General features: G+C 32.6%; 1 protein-coding gene across 1 annotated transcript in view; it reads right to left on the reverse strand.

Moving 5' to 3' along the window:
• MACC1 (MET transcriptional regulator MACC1) overlaps positions 1–15,632 on the reverse strand; it is a 310,452-nt gene that overhangs the window by 67,822 nt on the left and 226,998 nt on the right. The gene's annotated exons all lie outside the window — the stretch shown is intronic.

Genomic DNA, 15,632 nt, shown 5'->3' on the forward strand with positions numbered 1-15,632 from the left:
TTGATTCAATGAATGTAACTATTTTAGATACGTTACATAAATCATGCATTGTCTTTTTGTTACTGGCTTATTTTATTTAATATAATGTCTTTAGGTTGCATCCATGTTGTTGCATATTGCAGAATTTCTTTATTTTAAAAGGCTGACTAGTATTCCATCGTATGTATATATCACATTTTCTGTATCCATTCATCTGCTGATGGCATTTAGACTATTTTTATTTCTTAGCTGTAATGAATAGTGCAACAATGAACACAGAAGTGTTAATATATCTACAAGATCATGATTTCAGATCCAGAATGGGATTTCTGGATCATATGGCAGTGCTATTTTTAAATTTTTGAGGAACCTTCTTACTGCTATTTATAGCAGCTGCGCCATTTTGCATTCCCATCAGCAGTACCATGCAAGGGTACCAATTTCTTTCCCTAGTATTGTTTCTTCTTCTTTTTTTAAGTAATAGTCATCCTGGTAGGTTTGATATAACACCTTATCATGGTTTTGATTTGCATTTACATTAAGATCAGAAACACTGAGTACTTTTTCATCTACCTCTTGGGCATTTACGTGTCTTTTTGGAGAAACGTCTATTTGAATCCTTAGCCCACTCTCACTTCTATGAATTTTTATGTTTGGGATCTTACATTTAGGTCTTTAATCTGTTTAGAATAAATTTTTGTGTACGGTGTGATATAAGAGTCCGATTTCATTCTTTTGCATGTGGATTCCAGTTTTCTCAGTACCATTTATTGAAGAGACATTCTGTTTTTCATTGTGTATTTTGGCACCTTTCTGGAAAGTCAGTTGACTGTAAATATGTAGATTTGTTTCTAGGCTCTATGCTTTTCCACTGGTTTTTATGTCCATCTTTATGTCAGTGCATTCTGTTTAGATTACTGTAATTTGTAATGTATTTTAAAATCAGAAAATATGGTGTCTATGGTTTTATTCTGTTTGCTCAAGATTTATTTAGCTATTCAGAGACTTTTGTGGTTGCATGTGAATTTTAGAATTGTTTCTATATCTGTAAAAAAATACCATTGGGATTTGGTAGAGATTACTTTGGGTAGTGTGGACATTTTAACAATATCATGTTGTTCAATCCATGAAGATGGAAGGTCTTCATATTTGTTTTCTTCTGGTTTAATTTCTTTTATCAATGTTTTGTAGGTTTCAGTATATAAGTCTTTGACCTCCTTACTGAAGTTTATTCCTAGTTGATTCTTTTTGTGCTCTTTTAAATGGGATTTTCATAGTTCCCTCTTCAGATAGTTCATTGTTAGTATATAGAAGTGCAACTGATTTTTGTAAGTTGATTTTGTATCCTACAACTCTACTGAATTCATTCAATTTTTCTAAGAGTTTCTAAAAGTTAACAGATTATACCATCTACACCAGGGAACATTTTACTTTTTCTTTCTTATTTGAATGACTTTTGCTTCTTTTTCTTGCCTACTTGCTCCGGCTAGGACTTCCAGTACTATGTTTAATAGAAATGGTAAAAGTGGGCATCCTTGTCTTGTTCTTGATATTGGAGGAAAAACTTTTAATTTTTCACTGTCAAGTATGATGTTAGCTGTGGGCTTATCATATTTGACTTTTATTATGTTGAGGTAATTTCTTACTTTTCCTAATGTGTTGAGAATTTCTATCATGAAAGCATAATTAATTTTGATAAGTGCCTTTTCTGCATTTATGATCCTGTAATTTTTATTTTTTATTCTGTAATGTGCTATATTGATATTGTATAATAACATACATTAATTTTAAAAAGTTGAACCATCCTTATGTATCAGGTATAAATCCCAATAATCATAGTGTATGATTCTCTTAATGTTATGTTGGACTCAGTTTGCTAGTATTTTATTGAGGAATTTTGTATTCAAATTTACCAAGGATCTTGGCTTTGTTTTCTTTTTTGTGATGCCTTTGTTTTCTTTTTTGTGATGCCTTTGTCTGGCATTGGTATAAAGGTAATGCTGGCCTCATAAAATGCATTTGAGTGTTCCTTGAGGTATGAAGTTAAATTGTTAATTAATATCCTTCCTCTTTATAATATAGTCATTCATCACCGTCAACTGCCCTCTCAGTACTGCTTTTGCTTCATTTCATTACTTTTGGTATGTTGTGCTTTTGTTTTTGTGGGGGAAGATAAAGCATTCTTATAGTTTATAAATCTTTGTGAGGGTTTGGGGACGCCTGTGCTCCGGGACTGTGAACTTCGCCAGTGATTCTCAGTATTTTTTTCCCTTAAGTGAGACAGAATGGCTAGAGGGTACTGGAGTTGGGTATTTCCCTTCCCCAGGTAAGTTAGACTCTGAAAAACAAACAAAACAACAAAACAAAACAACAAAACAAAACAACACAAGGAAACAGCAGGTTAGGCTCTGGTAAAATAGTTTCTCTTGAATGCAGGCCTTTTTAAAGGACAGAATGCTATTGTGAATTCGAAATGTTTATTTTTTCCCTCCTTCATTGGAAGCCCTAGGAGATTTTTCTCAGATATTCACTATGAGAACCTGGTAAGGTTCCCGGAGGTAAGACTCAAAAAAGTGTGGGGATCTGCCTGTGGCTTAACCTCCCTGAAAATTTTAACTCTCAGACTGATTCATACTGCGCCTCCAGCAATTAATCAATTACAGTTCATTTCTAAGTACTAATTTCCATGGAGATTTCTTATCATCTGTTTCTGAGCTTGCGATGCTCTGTATTTGCCTGTCTCTCCAATTTTGGGTGTTAATAGATTACCCTATGACTGACTTCACTTCTCTGATGATCTAAGGGGAGTTTGTTTATTTTGTTCAGGTTTTTTTCTTGTTGGGATAAATTTGTAACTTCCAACCTCTTTACATGCTAGACTAGAAACCAGAAGCCCAAAATATACTTTTTTTCACTTAACCAATTATGAACATATTTCTCTCAGTGAATATTTGTTTATTATCATCTCTAAAGGCTAGAAAGACTTTCATCGTTATTTACTTAACTTTTCCTCAAAATATTCTGGTTGTAATAAGCCACGCTATGGGAATATTCTAATGTCTAAATCCTTAGCCATTTGTTCATTTGTCGTTTATAGGATACATACTTTAAGTGGAAAGGGATGCACATTCATATTTTCTCATTTTATAAGGCCCCAGCAGTGCATGAATGTCCTCATTGTCCCACGCTTCCAACATAAATGATTATTTTAATTTTTAAAACTTAAATAGAAGAAAAATGCAGTTTATTTATTACTAGGTCCATATCTTCTGACTCCAGAGATTCTTCGTGTACCTTGTATTTTGATAGTATATAATAATATTCTTGGTAATTTACTATAAATTAATTAATTTTTTAGGATCAAAACAAATTGAGGTCAAACTTGTTTCATGACTTCAGTGAAACACTTTTATTAGCCAAAGATAGCTTGTATTTTCTACCAACTAAAAAACCATTTTTTAAATTTATGATCCCTAAATACTTATTCTCTGAAGCTCACATCGACCCTATTGTCTTGAAATATTTTATTTTGAAAAGCAGGGATTTCTTCATGACAGCCTTATCAGTATTGAAAAGAAAATTGCCCCACGGAGATAGTTTAGCCAGAGTCATAGTCTGAGTCCTGTTTGGGTCATACTGACAGGATTAAATTTTTTCTATTTCTATTTTTACTTTAGCTTCAATCCAAAAAAAAAAAAAAAAAAAGGCAGGAAAAACCACTAATCTCATATTAGCTTTAGGGCCACACTTTAATACCACTTTATCTAAATGTAGCTGCATTCCTTCCTCGTTAAAATGTTTGTTTGTTTATAGCAGCTAAAAAGTAGGCATAAAATGCTCATGGTTTTACTATGAAATATATACACAAAGATAATTAGTTCCTTTCTAATTTAGACTTTATAATGGAGACCAAATGACATTCAAAATATATTTTAAGAGGAATTAACAAGTATGACAAAATACTAACTCCTTAGCCCCTTGTGTTGTTAAACTTTTTATTCCTTAACAACTTGATGCAAAAGATAGTAAAGGAACCTTGTGGTAATTAGATATCTTTGCTACGAAACAAAATAAGCCATTTCCTTCTGTCAGTATATTATTAATATTTTATTAATATTATGATCAAAATGTCATGTAAGGTGAAATTATTTACATTCGAAGTTTCCTTCTGTAGAACTTTTTCTTTTAATTAAAAGTAAAATTTACCATTTTATTAATTCTTATGGCCCCGGAAAATAATTATGTCACTTTTAAACATAATGCGTTTAAAAATATATTGAAAATCCCATTCCCAGAAAACTAGTCATTTGTTGAACACTATTTCAGACTTTTTTCTGTGTGTCCACATGAATGCAAATTCGAAATATGTTATGAAACAGAGGTACATGGTGGTAGGAGAGAGTAAACTAAGGAGACACCATACATTGGGTACCTCTAAAAACTCCCCCTGAGATAATAAATTAGATAAAGGAAGTTTATTTGAGAATTTATCCCTGGAGCATAAGTGAGGTAATAGGGAAAGTGATCTAGGGAAGAAAACAATTTACTAAAAAGTGAGCTATCTCTGTGGACAGCAGGAATTCATTCCTGCTAGAGACCCTTTAAAGTATTAAAGAACTCTGTGTAACACATATCAGAATTGTCCCACCAATATATGAGGAATATATGAGGAATCTGGGATAGTTTTCCACTGATTCTTTTTTCTCACTGGTCAAGATTTGTCTCCGGGGCATTGAATTCTAGGCATCCTCAGGTTGGCCAGCTCATAGGTTAAAAAGCCCCAGTAGTTCCCAAGCAAGCCAGGCAAATAAGCAAAAAAATGACACAGGCACCTGAAGTGGGAAGAGATCAGTGTGCACAGAAACTGTCCACTCAGCCGCAGATCAACTCAGAAGTGGATGGGGTTGTAATTTAACAATATGTGCTACAGGAAAATTGATCTAGTGATGAAGGCTTGAAAAGATTCCCCCAAAGGAGAAACATTGAAAGTAATAAGAACATTCGTTTTTGTAATAAAAGCACTGGAAGCCATTAAAATGTTTTAAAAAATGTTTTCATCAGTGGCTTACAATGAATAGACATGTATCTTGAAAACCTTAATCTGGCTGCAGATTGAAGATCCAACATGATAACAGCCAGAACCAATAAGTATATGCCCCTTCCAAGATTATTGTAGCTGCCTAGGTTCTTATACTAATATAGTCCAGAGTGTAAACATATAGAGTTGCACCAGTCTGCCCAGGTTTGTACCTCTCTGTGCTCCCTTGTAGTAACTCACATAACCTCCTATGTCAAGATTCATTATTTGTAACATGGTAGTAAAAGTAAAATTTACCTCAGAAGTAGTTGAGAAAATTAAATGGGTGAGTAAATATAAAAAGCTTTTAGAAGAGTGCTTACACATAGTAAGGTGCTCTATTAATTTTAGCTATTACTTTTAAGGAGGTATAGTTGGAGATAAAATGGAAAAACAGGATATGTTTAGGAAGAGTAGTCAGGGTGACCTGATAGATGTGAGTTTAGGTAGAAGGAAGTTTTAAGACAGATTTCTGGGTTGTGCCTTAAATAATTGGATAACAAATGGTGTACAAATGGTGTTAGTCATTGAGACAGTGAAAACAGGAAGAAAACAAGATTCAAGAGGAATATTTCCTGGCTATATTTGGGACATGCTGGATCTGAATTAAGCTGGAGATATCCAAGAGGAAACACCAAGTAGGCAGTTGCATATAAAGATTTAGAGCTTAGATGAGAGATCTGAGATGGAAATACAAAGACAAAGTTGTGAGTCATCTAGATAGAATTGGGAATTGAAAGGACGGTGTAGATGGGCTGAGCACAGAGAGAGAACAGAAAGCTGCACGTAACAAAGAAATGTTAATAGAACATAGTGTTAGGTTTAGGCAAAACTGTGAAGTATGTAAAATTTTGGGTTTTCTACTCAAACATTTCTATTTTCCTCCCTTTATATTGATAGCCCTTATAAATTTTTGAATGAATTCATATTGCTTTTAGCTACCCATTTATTTATTGAGCAACAACTTATGGAACAACTCCCATGGACCAGAGACCATTCTCCATGCTAAGTATATAGCAATGGACAAGACAGAAATATTCTTTACTCTCATGAAGTTTGATAAATATCGTATAGTGAAAAAGCTAAGCAGAGAATGAAAGTAAGGTGGGGTGGTAGAATATGACTGACTACATTAGTTTGGGTAAAGAAAGGTCTCTCTGAAGAGATGGCATTTAAGCAGAGATTTGAAGGATAAGATGGAGGCTAGCATTTGTCCACCAAGTAGAAGACCATTCCATATAAAATTCATCCACTCTTAAAAACAAAGAATTATGGGAAATAAATTTAAAAGGGTGGTCAAGGACTACATTGTGTAAGGCTTTAAAAACAAGAGGAAGAAGTATGATAATAAATACATACAATAGTAAAACAGTGTAGAGTTTTAAGCAAAAGAATGATGTGATCCAATTTATGTTTTAAAAATATCACTATGGCTGCTCTATGGGCAATATGTTACAGAAAAGATAGAACCAAAGCAAAGAGACCATCTTAGAAGGCTAGTGTTATAATCCAGATACGAGGGATGGTAACTTGTACAAGATTGGAAGTATGTAGTGTAAAACAGAGAGAATTAAACAAAATACACTGAATAATTAGATAAAAAAGGGGAGAAATCATACATAATTCTTAGATTTTAGGCATCTGTAATACAATGGTGCCATAGACTGAAATAGAGAATACTGCGGGAAAATTACCTTACCTATAGAGAGATATGGATAAGAATAACAGTAGATTTTTCAAAAGAAACTATGCAAGAAAGAAAAGAGTGGACTGAAATATTTAAAGTTTTGAAAGAAAAAATCAACCTAGAATTCTATATTCAGTGAAATTATTCAGTGAAATTATCCTTCAAAAAATGTACCTAGAAAAAAAAGAAATTTATCATAAGCAGAATGCCTTTGCAAAAAATGTTGAAAGTTCTTCAGGCAGAAGGGAAAGGATATAGGTTAGAAAATTTGATCTGTGTAAGTGTAAAGAAAGTCATGGCATCAGAGAAACAATGAAGAAGGTAAAATAAAATGTATTTTATTATTTATAATTGATTTAAAAGATAACTGTTAGCTTAAAGCAATAAAAATAGTAAGTATTGGGTGATTATAGGACATGGTAAATCAAATGAATGATAGTAATGCCATAATAGATGGGAGGAAGAAATTGAAAATATGCTATTATCAAGTAATTGTGCTGTATTGAAATGGTAGAGTATTTTTAAATGGGCCGAAATTAGTTAAGAATGTATATTGTAAACTTCAGGGAAACTACTAAAAATTCTTAAAAGAAGTACAACTGATATGCTTAGAGAAGAGATGAAATAGTAAGTTTTTACTTAAGAGGAGGCATAAAAATGATGGGTGGGAGAAGAACAAGTAATAAATGTAATAAATAGAAAACAGTTACAAACATAGAACAATTTCAATAATCACTTCAAGTCAATTAAAAAACAGTGATTGTCAGAGTGGGGAAAAAAAAACAAGACTCAACCATGTATTTTGTAAGAATCAGAATCCCACTTTAAATAGAAATACCTAGTTACATTAACAGCAAACCGGATAAAGAGAAAAATACCAAGCTAACACACTAATCAAAAGCAAGCTGAAATAGTAGTAGTAATTTTAGACAAAGCCAAAATTCAGAAAAATGAAGATCACCAGGAATAAAGATAGGCATTACATAATGATAAAAGGGTCAGTTTTCCAAGTAGATATAATAACCCATATAATATATTTACCTAACAAAATAAGTATAAAAATACATGAGACAGTAACCGATAGAGCTGATATTAGAAATAGACAAATCCATGATTAAAATCAGACTTTAAAACACTTCTTCAGTGGTTGATAGATCAAGCAGGCAGAAAATCAGTAAAAATATAGGTGACCTGGACAGTAATATCAATTAACTTTATCCACCTGACAATTACAGAATACTCCATTAAACGACAGAAGGATATGCATAAATCTTAAGTGAACATAAAGTTTTTACTGATACAGGCCATGTTCTCATCCATAAAACACAGCTTAATGAACTGATGAATGAATTGATGTTTAGCCTCTACTTTAGGTTCAGGGATTTATGTGCCAATTTGATATATAGGTAAATTGTATATCATGGGGGTTTGGTGTACAGATTATTTCATCACCCAGGTAATAAACATAGTACCCAATAGGTAGTTTTTCAATCCTCAACCTCCTCCAACTCTTCATCCTCAAGTAAGCCTGAGTGTCTTTTGTTCCCATCTTTGTGTTCATGTGTACTCAATGTTTAGCTTCCACTTATAAGTGAAAACGTGGTATTTGGCTTTCTGTTTCTGTGTTAGTTTGCTTAGGATAATGACCTCCAGCTCCTTCCATGTTGCTGCAAAGGACGTGATCTTGTTCTTTTTTAAGTCTGCATGCTATTCCATCATGTTTATGTACCACATTTTCTTTATCCCATCTATATTTTCTTTATCCCATCTATCATTGATGGGCATTTAGGTTGAATCCATGCCTTTGCTACTGTTAATAGTAATGAAAAGAACATACACATGCATGTAGAAGTATTTACATACCTTTGGGTATATACCCAATAATGGGATTGCAGGGTTGAAAGGCAATTCTGTTTTAAGTTCTTTCAGAAATTGCCAGACTGCTTTCCACAATGGCTGAACTAATTTCCATTCCCACGAGCAGTTTATAAGCGTTCCCTTTTCTTCACATCCTCACCAGCATCTCTTATTTTTGACACTGTAATAGAATAAATAGAATAGCTACTCTGACTGGTGAGAAATGGTATCTCATTGTGATTTTGATTTGCATTTCTCTAATGATTAGTGATGTTGAACATTTTCTCATATGCTTGTTGGCCACGTGTATGTCGTCTTTGAGAAGTGTCTGTTCATGCCCTTTGTGCACTTTTTACTGGGGTTGTTTGTTTTTTGCTTGTTAATTTGTTTAAGTTTCTTAGAGATTCTGGATATTAGATCATTTTCAGAGGCATAGTTTGCAAATATTTTCTCCCATTCTGTAGGTGGTCTGTTTACTCTGTTAATAGCTTCTTTTGCTGTGCAGAAGCTCTTTAGTTTAATTAGATACCATTTGTCAATTTTTGCTTTTGTTGCAATTGCTTTTGGCAACTTCATCGTGAAATTTTGCCACAGCTTATGTTCAGAATGGTATTTTCTAAGTTATCTTTCAGGGGTTTTGTAGTTTTAGCACATTTCAACAAATTTAAAGTAATAGAAAGTATATAAAGTATGCTCTCAGACAAGAATATAATAGAAAATATTAAAAGAAAGCTAGCAATTTCCCCCAAAATAATTGGAGTTTAAACAACATACTTCTAAATAACATATGCATCAAAGAAATCTCAGAATAAATTTAAATCATATTTTGAATTAAATGAAATACAACTTATTAAAATGTGTAAGATGTGGTAAAAGTCATGCTTATAATAAAATGTATAACATTAATAAATATATTTTTAAATAGAGATCTAAAATAAAAAACCTAAGCTGCTTTCTTAGGAACCTATAGAAAACGAGCAAAATAGCATAATGTAAACAAAAGAAAATAAAAATTAGATAATAAATAATTAGAATTGAACAGGAAAAAACAAAGAGAACTCTAATAAAACCAAAAAATGGTTCTTTGAAAAAATGTAAATAAAAATTAAAGACCTATAGCTAGGATAACGAAGACAAGACAGAGAAGGCACGATTTGAAAACACTAGCAATAAAAAAGGCACTCATTCCTACTGATGCAATGGAAATGAAAATAATAAAGAATGCTCTCAATAAATGTACATCCAAAAAATTGATAACTTAGACGAAATGGACCAATTTCTTGAAACATACAAGCTACCAGATCTCATACAAGGAAAAGTAAGCAATCTTAATAGGAATACATCGATGATAGAAATTTAGCCAATATTTATTATCCTTAAAAAAAGGCCCAGGTACTTTTGCAGATAAATTCTACCAAGTAGTTGGAATAAATAATACAGATTCTACGTAATCTCTTCCATAAAATAGAAGGAAATACTTTGTGACTTATTTAAAGAGGTCAGAATCATCCCAATACCAAAAGAAGATAAAAAGAAATCAACAGACCAATATCTTTCATAAATATAGGTGCCAAATTCCTCAACATCTTTTGTTTTTTGAGCCAGAGTCTTGCTTTGTTGCCCAGACGGGAGTGCAGTGGTATGATCTCAGCTCACTGTAACCTCTGCCTCCCAGGTTCAAGCAATTCTCATGCCTCAGCCTCTTGAGTAGCTGGGATTACAGGCGCAGGCTACCAAGCCCTGCTAATTCTTGTATTTTTAGTAGAGGTAGGGTTTCACCATATTGACCAGGCTGGTCTCGAACTCCTGACCTCAAGTGATCTACCAGCCTCAGCCTCCCAAAATGCTAAGATTGCAGTCATGAGCCATCACACCCGGCTACATTGTTTAATATCTATGTTGATGTATAATTTACAAGCCCTAAAATTCCCCTATTTAGTATACAATTCATAGATGTCCAACCATCACCTCAATCTCAGTTTAGAGATTTTTGTCACCTCCAAAAGAAACACCATCCTCTTTAGCAGTCATGCCTGCTTCCCAAGCCTCCTAGCTATAGGCAACCACTAATGTACTTTCCAGTCTCTATGGATTTGCCTATTCTGGACATTTCGTATTAATGTAATAATACAATATGTGATCTTTTATAATGGGCTTCTTTCACTTAATATATTGTTTGCATGGCTCATACATGTATCTACTTCATTCCCTTTTAATATCAAATAACATTTTATTGTATAGATATATCACATTTTGTTATCCATTAACCAACTGATAGATATTTTGGTTTTTCCCCTTTTTGGCTGTTATAAAAATGCTGCTATGAATATTTGTTGTACAAGGATTTTTAGTGCAGCATTGTTTATAATAGCAAAATTTGGCAATGGCCAAGACTAAATAAAATATTCTATATTCCTGGGTTATAATAGTTTTAACAAAATGAACAAAACTCTCATGAATACAACATGTAAATGTAAATAAATAGAGAAGTTGGTGATTCTTCACTGTTCCAATTTGCATTTCTAACTTTATGTTAACTTGAGATTGTAAGTAAGAATATTATTGTATTTCCTAATCCATAAAATAGTGGATGGAAAGGGAAATATATCCCACCCTGAATAAAACTTTTTATTGAAGTTCATTGTTAACTGTTATGAAAGTGGTTTTCTTTACCACTTGTAATGAGAATAAAATACTTTTATTTACTCAGAAAATGGGATGTTATGGAATGTTAATGAAAATTTGATAGCATGTTAAGCTCTCAAGTGCCTTTGGGTTTTATGTGCTTTCAATTTATAGTGGCAACTATGTGCTTGGTTTAAACTGCAATATTACCAGACTTGAATATGCAAGCAAATCTTTGAAATACCCAGTAGATAGATACATAAATTTTTTCTTTAAAAACAATTTGTTATTTCACTTATTTAACCATAACCTATTTAGATGAAAATGAAACTAAGGAAGTAAAACTTTTGTATGACAGTGAAACAATTTATTTGTTCTTAAATGCTTTTCCGTATGGTTCTCTATCATTACAATTATGTGTCTCTCAAGAAGAATAATTAAATAAATTAAAGATCATGGTCCCATGGTAATCATATACAAAATATATTGTTTCTCTCATTCATGATCACTTAAAATAAAATTTTAATTTATTTATTCCTGATATTAGAGAGCAATAGAATTGTTTTTCTTTCCATATAAGTGTTTTCAAGTTTTTAATAAAGGATGCCAATAAATGCCAGAACCTATTGTTTTAGAACAAACATTTAATTTGAATCAGTTATACAGGGTAAATCTACTGAATGGTTTTATGAGATTATTTCTATCATATGCCACATTCTTTCTGGAAACATGGGACTCATATACAAAGAAGTATTAAAAAGAAGGAAATAGAAAAACTGAAAGGCAAATATATAAGTAACTATTTTTATCTGATTATCTGTATGCTTAAAAAAGGAGAGCTAATGTGAAGTGTCAGATTCTTTGAAACTATCAACTCTCTTTTCCCTATCATTCATTTAACCGTTTTTTTCTTTCCTTGAAAATTCTTAAATTGTAGTCTATTTCTAATGGACCAATGAAAGATGAATAAGGGAGTAAAAAAATGTTTGCAATAGGAAAAGAAGAAAGTTCAAAAGAAAAAAGCTCGTGCCCATAGATAACTCCCTTGAGGAAATATTCTTGGGATTTTGGATTATAGCATATAATTGCATAAAATTTTCCAAAGCTGGTAATCAAGTTTCAAAAAATATTAAGATGCCTGCATGTCCTGAGAGTTTTTTTTCTCTATGCTTGAATGAATTTATCCAATTTATTTCTTCTTACAAAAAATTCATAAACATATAACTCATAAATGCATAACCAGAGATATAGAGGATCTAAATTTCTATTTTTCTCATCACTGAGAGGGTTTTAATAAATAATTTCTTACCAGAATCCCTAAGCCTGTTAAACATTTTAGGGAAAATACAGGCAAACAACTCAATAGATGCAGAAAAAGCATTTGACAAAAATCAACATTGTTTCATGATTAAAAGCTCTCAACAAATTAGATAGATATAGAAGGACTATATCTCAACATGAAGAAGGACTATATCTCAACATGATAAAGGCCATATATGAAAAGCCCACAGCAAATATTGTTCTCAGTGGTAAAAATCTGAAAGCATTTTCTGTAAGAAAAGTATGCCAACTCTCTCCAGTTCTATTGGGTAATGTAGTAACAGAAATCCTAGCTAGAGCAATGATAAAGGCAATAAAAGGCATCCATATCAGAAAAAAAAGTAAAATTGTCTATTTGCGGATGACATGATTTTTTATATAGAAAACCCTAAGAGTCCATAAAAATACTGTTAGAACTAATAAACAAATTTAGAAAGTTGTAGGATACAAAATCAACCTTCAAAATTAGTTGCATTTCTATATACTAACAACAAACTACCTGAAAAAGAAATTAAGAAAACAATCTCATTTATACTAGTATCAAAAACTAAAACACTTAGGAATATATGCAACCAAGAAGATGAAAGAGTTGTACACCAAAACCTGTAAAACAGTGATGAAAGAAGCCGAAGAAGATTCAAATCAATGGAAAAATATCCAGTGTTTATGGACTGGGAGAATTAATATATTAGCATATCCATACTACCCAAAGTAACCTACAAATCTAATACAACGTCTATCAAAATTCCAATGACATTTTTCACAGAAATAGAAAAAAGAATCCTAAATTTATAAAAACCATAAAAGTATCCAAATAACCAAAGCAATATTGAGCAAGAGGAAGCAGACTGGAAGGATCACACTACCTTATTTCAAAATATACTAGAAAGCTATAGTAACCAAAATAACATGACACTGACATAAAAAACAGATGCATAGACAAATAGAACTGAATAAGGAGCCCAGAAATAAACCCACGCATTTACAGTCAACTGATCTTTGACAAAATATCCAGAACACACAATGGGGAAAGGGCAGCCTCTTCTATTTAGTACTGAGAAAACTGGATATCCATATGCAGAAGATGGAATTGGAGTATCATATTATACCATATACAAAAATAAACTCAAAGTGTATTAAAGGCTTAAATGTGAGACCTGAAACTGTAAAACTACAAGAAGAAAACATAGAAAAAAGCTTCCAGATATTGTTCTGGGCAATTGTTTTTTAGCTATAACACCAAAAACACAGGAAACAAAAAGCAAAACTAGGCAAATGGGATTGTATCAAACTACAAAAACTGTCTGCATAGCAAAGGAAACAATCAATAGAGTGAAGAGACAATTTACTGAACATGAGGAAATACTTGCAAATTGTACATCTGATAAGGGGTCAGTATAAAAAATATACAAGGAACTCAAACAACTCAATAGCAAGAAAACAACCCAATTTAAAAATGGACAAAAGACCTGGAAGACATTTCTTCAAAAACAGAAAAAACTTACAAATGGCCAATTGTTATATGGAAAAATGTTCAATATCACTAATCATTGGAGAGATGTAAACCAAATCCACAATAAAATATTACCTCACACTTGCTAGAATGGCTATTATCAAAAAGACAAAATGTAAGTGTTGGCAAGGATGTGGATAAAAAGAAACTCTTGTAAACTGTTCGTGGGAATGTAAATTGGTACAGCCATTATGGAAATCAGTATGGAGGTTGCTCAAGAAATTTAAAATAGAACTACCATATGATCCAGCAATCCTACTCCTGGTTATATATTCAGAGGAATTGAAATCTGGTCTCAAAGAGATATCTGTACTCCAGATTCACTGCAGCCTTATTCACAATAGCCAAGATATGGAATCAATCTGATCCAAAAATAAATTAATAAAGAAAATGTGGTATGTGTTATAGATGCACAATGGTATAGTATTCAGCCAAAAAAAGGAAATCCAGTCACTTACTACACTATGATGAACCTGGAGGACGTTATTCTAAGTGAAATAAACCAGGCACAGAAAGACAAATACTGCATGATATCATTTATATGTGTGACCTAAAAAAGTGCAATTCATAGAAGCAGAGAATAGAATGGTAGCTTCCAGGGCTGTGGGATGGATGAAAGGGGAGATGTTGATAAAATGATACAAAGTTTCAGTTATGCAGGATAAATAATTTCTGAAGATCTAATGTACAGCAGGGTGACTATAGTTAATCCTACAGTTAACCCTTAAACAAACGGGTTTGACCTGGGCAGCTCCACTTATGTGCAGATTTTCTTCTGCCTCTGCCACCCTTGAGACAGCAAGACCAACTCCACCTCTTCCTCCTCAGCCTATAAGACATGAAGACAATGAAGATGATAACCTTTATGGTGATCCACTTCCACTTAATGAATAGTGAATATATTCTCTCTTCCTTAGAGTTTTCTTAATGATCTTTCTTCTAGCATATTTTCTTATTAGAATATAGTATATTATGCATATAACATAAAAAATATGTGTTAACGGTGCAGGAACAGAAAACCAAATACCACTTGCTCGCACTTATAAGTGGAAGCTAAACATCAGGTACTCATAGACATAAAGATGGTGACAATAGACACTGTGGACTACTAAAATGGGGAGGGAGGGATGAGGGCAAGGGTTAAAAAACTAACTGTTGGGTACTATGCTCACTACCTGGGTGACGGGATCATTTGTACTCCAAACCTCAGCATCATGCAATATACCCAGGAAACAAACCTGAACATGTACCCCCTGAATCTAAAATCAAAGTTGAAAAACAATGAAATAAAATACAAATGTTAATGGACAGTTTATATTATTGGTAAGGCTTCCCGTCATCAATAGGCTATAAGTAAAGTTTTGTGGGAATCAAATTTATATGTGTATTTTTGACTGCTAGTTGGGATCAGTACCCCTAACCCTTGCATTCTTTGAGGGTCAGCTCTACTACTATATAGTATACTTGAAATTTGTTAAGAGTCTAAATCTTAAATGTTCTCATCACAAAAATATTAACTATGTGAGAAGACAATTATGTTATTTAGCTTAATCTTGATCATCATTTTACAATTT

This window comes from Gorilla gorilla, chromosome 6, assembly GCF_029281585.2.
Source record: "Gorilla gorilla gorilla isolate KB3781 chromosome 6, NHGRI_mGorGor1-v2.1_pri, whole genome shotgun sequence".
Taxonomy (NCBI): Eukaryota; Metazoa; Chordata; class Mammalia; order Primates; family Hominidae; genus Gorilla; species Gorilla gorilla.